The following is a 6038-nucleotide window of genomic DNA, read 5'->3' as shown; positions in this document are numbered from 1 at the left end:
GAGTAATTCAGCTATGTGTACTCAAAAAAAATCCAAATCCTTCATGCTAGTAATTCAATTACCAGAAATTTATCATTAGACCATAATTAGATATAGAGACAAAAATATAAGTAAAAAGATGTTCATGGCAGTGTTATTTGTAATAGTAACATTTTTGCAACACCTTGAATGTCCAACAATTAGGGCATGGCTACAGAAATTGTGGCAACCTATGCTAATAAAAGCAGACTGTAACAAAAAGATTTTTACTGATTTCAGAGAGGAGGGGAAAGGGAGAAAGAGATAGAAACATCAATGATGAGAGAGAATCATTGATTGGCTGCCTCCTGTATGCCCTTTACTGGTGATCAGGCCCACAGAGGGGACATGTGCCCTGACCGGGAATCAAATCCAGACCTCCTGGTTCACAGGTCGATGCTCAACCACCGAGCCACGCCGGTCGGGCAAAAAGCAGACTTTTTGAATTATTACAATAGAATGACTGATAACATTAGAAAATGCTCATGATTTTATGTTAAGTGACCAAAAAAAGATAAAACTCTTTATGTCGTAAGCTCCACTTTTGTTTAATGAACTATATACATATGTGGACTTAGAAAAAAGACCAGTTGGAAATTTACTGAAAATGTTATGGCTAGTGGTATATTTGAAAAATTTAAATTTACATTAAAAAAATGTCCCAGTATTCCCCAATAAACACGGGCTACTTTGTAATAAGAGAATCAAATTATTTTAAAAAGCCTTTAAAAGATTAAGGCTATTTGTGTGAAAGCTTTCAAAATCATATTGTGCTACCCAAATGTGAAATGTTACTAGTGTTCTTTTCCTGGGGCTTTAGACGCATAGCTGGATTCATGTGTAAATCAAGAAGTTTGACTGCAAGGAAGATCAGTTGGTCAGGGGGCAGCTGTGCACAGCTGTGTTCTGTGCGGCTCCTGCAGCGGCCATGCTCCCTCTGCTTGCTCCTGCTCCCCTCCCCCCACAGCTCGGCAGCTGTGAGACCCACCCAGCACCGACCTCGGTCTGTTTTTCTTCCTCTCCATCCACCACCCAGCCCGCCTTCCTCTGATACATGCTGTGCCTGTTGGTTCTCGTCTCCTGGGCTGAATCATGCCTCAGAAATGGAAAATGCCTCAAGGCCAGAGCCTGTGTTGGAAGGCTGAGGCCCAGCTTTGATGTTACATCAATGTCCATAATGAGGGTTTCCCTGCAGAGTCCCGGCTAGAGGGCAGGTGTGGGTGGTGCCAAGTTTATGGGCTTCTGGGCTGTGGCCCTAATGAAATGCTAAAGCCATGGGGCCAGACACAGGTGAAGAAGAAGTCACTTCTTTGGTATGATTTGAGGGCATCCTGTGGTCTTGCTCACCCCAGCGATCTCTGGTGCTAACTCACTCTCCTCCACTCCTGGGATCTCCACCATTAGAGAGGGCTCCTGTTCAAATGTACGTGGATCACCTGAGGCAGTAACGTAGCCTAATATCAGGACTGAGGCTCTGGGATAGTCCAGGGACCTAGTTAGATTTGCATCCCAACTCCACTACTGCTTGGGTCTCCTCACCTGTAAATGACGACCAAAAGCACTTACACGCTAAGCATTTGGCAAGCACAGTTCTAAGTGTCTTTCTCAGATTAAGTCATTTGAATTACACAACATCCTCATTAAGCATGTGCTGTTAGCCTCATGTCCATCTTACAGACGAGGAAACTGAGGCCCAGAGTGGTTAATGTTAGGTTAGGTGGCTCAGGAGGAGGCGCAAGAAATAGAGAGTCCAGTGAATCAGAAAAGAAAGGAAAGGAAAAGGTTTATTTCTGCGTCCCCGGGAGACCCACGTACCCCAAGGACAGGGCACGTGGATTCACGCCAACAGGGAGGGGGGCGCTCTTTTTATACTGCGGTTGCGTGAGGGGCGGGGACATGAGCTGAGGAATTCTCTGCCGCAGGGGATGGGCGGAGGTATGTGGATTAAGGGAGAAGAAGCGGGTATCTGTGTCTGGCACGTTATCTGTGAGAAATTCCAGGGGGAGTCCATTATCTCGTCACATGTCTGCATGTATCCGATCCTGGGCTCTCTCCGACCCAACAGTTAATACACTTGCTCAAGGTCTCACAGGGTCAGCACTAGGATGAACCCAGGCAGTATGGCTCCAGATTCTCTGTTTAAACCAGGGGTCCTCAAACTTTTTAAACAGGGGGCCAGTTCACTGTCCCTCAGACCGCTGGAGGGCCGGACTATAGTTTAAAAAAAAACTATGAACAAATTCCTATGCACACTGTACATATCTTATTTTGAAGTAAAAAAACAAAACGGGAACAAATACAATATTTGTATTTGCATGTGGCCCGCGGGCCATAGTTTGAGGACCCCTGGTTTACACAATCATGTTAGAGAGCCTGTAAGATGGGACAACAACATTAACTGTTTTATTAGGAGCTGACTTTTGTGCCGGGCGCTGTGCTAAATGCTATACAGGAATTTCTCGTTTGTTCATCCCAGTGCCTGGATGAGGCATGGACTATGATTACATGTTAACATGGACCTGGTAATCCACTGCTCCCCTGTTGGGAGTTGGGCCTTTAGGAGGTTGCTAGAGCCTAGAAGAGCTAAGTTGTGTCCACAGATAACTGACTCATGGCAGACTCAGCACTTAATGGTGCTGGAAGAGAGCTTAGAGATTATCTGGTTTAAACTCATTTTTACATCGGATGACAGAACTGAGTTGCTTTGTTTATTCCCGTAGGGTTTGCGCTATGACCTAGTGAGATAGTAACAGCAATGACCAACACTTACTGAGTTGCTTGTTCCCTGTGTGTGTGTGTGTGTGTGTGTGTGTGTGTGTGTATCTCATTCAGCCCTCACAACAACCAGGTAGGAGAGGCACTATTATCATCTCCATTTCACAGATGAGGAGATAGAGGCGGCGAACTTAAATAAACAACTGTCCTGAGTTATGCAGCTGGCAAGCAAGTGGTGGAGCGGATGCTGGCAGTGGGATCCCAGAGCTCAGGTGCTCTGTCTTCCCAGGTGTAGAAGGTGGTTAAGAAGCGGAGGAGAAGGAGGAGGAGGAGGGGGAGGAGGGGGAGGAGAAGGAGGAGAAGAGGACGGCAAAAGCGAGTGTTGGCAATTATATTTGAATTTTAGTATGGTTCATTCTAATCATTTAAAAATTCAAGTGAAAGTTCAGAGTAGAAATGGAATAGGAAAAAGTAAATATGCAAAATATTGATAGAAAAAAAACCAATATCAAGTTGAGGAGGAGGAGGAGGAGGAGGTTGGAATAGGGGTCAGAAAGTGCTTTGTAGACTTTAAAGTGCTGTACAGACGTGAGTTATTACCAGAGGAGGTAAGGGCCCCTTGAGAGGTGTAAAGTGGTGTAGAGCTCAGGGCAAAATCAAGGAAGACCTCTAGGATGAGGTGGCATTTGCTTTGGAGTGGGACCTGCATTCCTGGGTAGGAATGAGGAATGCCTGGAGTGTGTGAGGGGGAGGGGGAGGAGTGGGGAACAGTTTCCTAGCCCTTCCCCATTAGCACAGGGTGGCTGGTTCAGATGCGCTAACTGGCACCCTGGCCTAGGTGCAGTGACCAGGACCACAGAAAGCAGGGGGCCTCCAGACAAGAACCTAGCTACAGAAAGCAGGTTGGGTGACAAGAGAAAAATGCCGAGATGTTCTAAATTACGTTCCAGGAGGCGGGAGAGTGAGAGACAGAGAGCAGTCAGCCCTTAATGGTTGGGAACCGGCTGATAAAAGACTGCCCACACGTCTGAGTATTTGTCGGAACTTTGAACTACCTTCCAGGTGGCTATGTCCACGATTACCTGGAAGACAATGGCCTGGTGCCACTGAACCCCAGGAGAACTCCATGTACTTACTCCTGAATTTTCTAGACTATTGCCCATGACCAATACTAAGAAGCAAACCCTTCTTCCGTAGGACGCTTCATCTCTTCTGGAACTGGCTCCCCTCACCTGTAGCCAATTAAACTCTTCCAAACATCATTCTTCCCCCCAGACAAGCTGTGGCCGGCTTCAGGACAGCGGACATGTTGCCTTTTCCACCTAGCGCTGCTGTGGGTGGCTCAGGCTTCATGCCCCAGGGTCTGGTCCTTTTTATGGCCCAATAAACCCTTTCTTTCTTTTTTTATAAATATGTTTTATTGATTTTTTTTTTTTTTTATAGAGGAAGGGAGAGGAATAGAGAGTTAGAAACATCGATGAGAGAGAAACATTGATCAACTCCCTCCTGCACACCCCCCACTGGGGATGTGCCACAACCAAGGTACATGCCCTTGACTGGAATCAAACCTGGAACTGGGACCCTTCAGTTCGTGCTCTATTGCTCTATCCACTGAGCCAAACCGGTTAGGGCTGAACCCTTTCTTTTAAAAAGGCTTTTAGGCCCCAGCCTGATTCCAGCTGTGGCAGAGGCCCCCGGGAGAGGGGCGGTGGGGAGGGGGTGAGGGAGGGAGGGCCGTGATCCTTCGGAACCAGAGCAGTTGAGAAAGCTGTTTATTGGTGCTCTGAGCTTTGAAACTACAGACGACAGTTTGAGAGAACGTTCTGAGAAATGGGCACACTCACAGGTTGTGTGGTGTTGAGAGACCCCCAAACAAAACATTCCGGGGCTTTGGTTTTGTGACTTACTCTTGTGTTGAAGAGGTGGGTGCAGCAATGTGTGCCCAACCACACAAGGTAGATGGGCGAGTACTGGAACCGAGAGAGCTGTTTCTAGACGGGATTCCGTAAAGCCTGGTGCCCACCTAACAGTGAAGAAAATTTTTGTTGTTGATGCTAAAGAACTGTGGACGAGAGGGGCCACATGCTAGCCTGACTAGTTCAGGGAAGGCCTGCGTGGCAGTTGTGCAAACGCAAAGACCTAAAATAACCACCAAGGATGGTCTGAAAATGAAATACTTAACTACAAGCAGGTTACAGTGGGTAGTCATGTCCCAGGCCAGTATTTTCCCTGACAAAGATCAACTTCATCTTTACTGAGCCTATTGTCCTTTTGCAGCGAAGATAACATTCCTGTGAAATGTCTGGGTGACTTGTAACTTCCCTTTTTCGGGACTCCTCAGGACACAACAAATGGCATCACAGCATCCCCTCATTGTTATTGTTGTCATGCTGATCACAACTGCTAACTTTCCTGTATTCATCTATGTAAAAGAAGCATATGTCCCTCATTTGACTTTTTATCCTATTCCAGAGATATCCCTCTCCCCCTTTGCTTTCTCCCACCTCCCTAATCTATTACCAATGCATTTCATGGAACCGACTTACATACTTTCCTTTTGATGGTAAATTTATAAAAACAAGGTATGAACTGGCCATTCTCCGGAGCATTATCCCAATCCGCTGAGATTCTGCTTCCCGGCAATTGTTGACAGACTGGCTCAAATAAACTCACAAAATTCCTTACAGGTTTGAATGGTTTTCACGTTAACATTACATACAGAAGAATATAATTTGAGAGACTACTTTGAAAAGTATGGCAAGATGGAAGACACAGAAGTTATGGAAGACTGGCAGAATGGGCAAAACAAGCGGATTTGCTTTTGTTATTTTGTTATCATGATATAGTTGATACAGTTGTTCAGAAATACCACAGTATTAATGGACATAATTGTGAAGAGATGGAGGCCCTTTCTAAACAAGAAATGGAGTCTGCTGGATGGATGGCAAAGAGGCCGTGGAGGTGGATCTGGCCACTTCGTAGGTCATGGAGGAAACTTTGGTGGAAGAGGCTATGGTGGTGGAGGTGGCAGCAGAGGTAGTTAAGGAGGAGGTGATGGTGGCAACTATGGCGGTGGTCCTGGTTGTAGCAGTAGAGGAGGCGGTGGTGGTGGTGGTAGACCAGGATGTGGAAACCAAGGTGGTGGATGGGGTGGCAGTGGTGGAGGATAGGATGGTTACAGTGAAGGGGGAGATCTTGGTGGTAACGACGGTGGTGGTGGTGGTGGGAGCTATAATGATTTCGGAAATTACAGTGGACAACATGAAGGGGAACAGTTTTGGTGGAAGCAGCTCTGGCAGCCCCTG

The 6038-nt window shown here is 46.5% G+C and overlaps 1 pseudogene; it reads left to right on the top strand.

Moving 5' to 3' along the window:
* Nucleotides 1-3079: 3079 nt before the first annotated feature.
* Nucleotides 3080-6038, top strand: part of LOC102758730 — a 5216-nt pseudogene continuing 2257 nt past the window's right edge.

This window comes from Myotis davidii, unplaced genomic scaffold (assembly GCF_000327345.1).
Source record: "Myotis davidii unplaced genomic scaffold, ASM32734v1 scaffold673, whole genome shotgun sequence".
NCBI classification, from domain to species: domain Eukaryota; kingdom Metazoa; phylum Chordata; class Mammalia; order Chiroptera; family Vespertilionidae; genus Myotis; species Myotis davidii.
Note: the sequence above shows the minus strand (reverse complement) of the source record. Positions and strands in the feature narration are given on the sequence as shown.